At 39.2% G+C, this 1283-nt stretch overlaps 1 non-coding gene across 1 annotated transcript; it reads left to right on the top strand.

The window, feature by feature from the left end:
• The first annotated feature begins 205 nt into the window (after nt 1-205).
• On the top strand, nt 206-342 carry LOC129023841 (small nucleolar RNA SNORA2/SNORA34 family). Its single transcript, XR_008496945.1, has one exon. It is a non-coding gene; the product is annotated as a small nucleolar RNA SNORA2/SNORA34 family (small nucleolar RNA).
• The last annotated feature ends 941 nt before the right edge of the window (nt 343-1283 follow it).

The following is a 1283-nucleotide window of genomic DNA, read 5'->3' as shown; positions in this document are numbered from 1 at the left end:
TCTGGAAATGGAAAGAAAGGGCATCCCCATGACACCACTGGGTCCCTGGACTGATACCTTCCAAGGCCAACCCCACATCTCTTCCTTCTACTCTTGTGAACCAATAAATTATCTTTTTTGCTTAAAGTAGTATATGAGTTGGGTTGCTATACCTTGAAGCCAGAATGTTCTAGTAAAAGTATTCCATATGTATTAAAAAGAATGGTTGGTCCTGATTCAAGGCCAGCAGTTTGCTGAAGCTGTTGGTTTCAAGCAGGAGACTAAATAATTGTCTTTTTATGGTCTGTTGGCCATCTTATAAGTTTGGAAATGTAATAGCCAATTCATTAGAAAGAAACATCTGGAGAAAAAAGAATAATGGACAAATATACTGATATAGAAAATGATCACAATAATTATTAAATGAAAAAGGTCAAATTACACAATAGTGTTTTTGGTAGTATTCTATTTGTGTATATAGTGTGTTTTGTGTGATTTTTATGTTACCTTATTTTATTTCATCTTATTTTATTTTTAGCAAATGACTAGAGAACAACTGGAAGAATACCTACCACACTGTTAGCAGGAGATGGGATTGGGAAATCCCCCAATTCTGAACCATTTACTGATGATGAGCATGTATTACTTTCATAATAAAATACTAAATTAAAAAAGGAAAGAGAAGAAAGTTAGTCACTGAATGTACCAGATACTTGCCTGCCCACAACTTCCTGGTTTCCTTGTTAGGGAGAAAAGATAGAGATAGCAAACAGAATGGGTTCCATGGTTAAGCCAACCAAAACTGTATTGACTGAGTCAGTAATTCAGTGAGATATGGACAGACTTAAGTATGTACAACTGAGAGAGTTTGCATCACCGGGAATTAAATGCCCAGAGTCTAACCAGTCAATAAAAATACAAAAAGAGTTAAAAAAGCAATCATTCATGTTGAATCCTCACAATCTAGGGGTGAGGAGTGCAGAATCCTACTCGAGGTACTGAATGGAGACTTGGCATCAACTGTCTAGAATTTAGAGGGAGGCTTAGCAGGTGCTCAGAATGTGCAGCATCACCACTTCCAGTTATGTGGGCTGCAGAAAAGCCCCATTAAACAGTCACTTAAAAGGGAGATATTAAAGTAGAGGAGTGCCTGGAGAGGGAGCAAAGAGGGTGTCAGCAAGTCAACGCAAGTTAAGAAGGCTAATCCAGGCCAGGCACAGTAGTTCACACCTGTAATCCCAGCACTTTGGGAGGCCAAGGGGGGTGGATCACCTGAGATCTGGAGTTTGAGACCAGCCTGGCCA

The sequence above is a fragment of the Pongo pygmaeus genome, chromosome 1, assembly GCF_028885625.2.
Source record: "Pongo pygmaeus isolate AG05252 chromosome 1, NHGRI_mPonPyg2-v2.0_pri, whole genome shotgun sequence".
Classification (NCBI taxonomy): Eukaryota; Metazoa; Chordata; class Mammalia; order Primates; family Hominidae; genus Pongo; species Pongo pygmaeus.
Note: the sequence above shows the minus strand (reverse complement) of the source record. Positions and strands in the feature narration are given on the sequence as shown.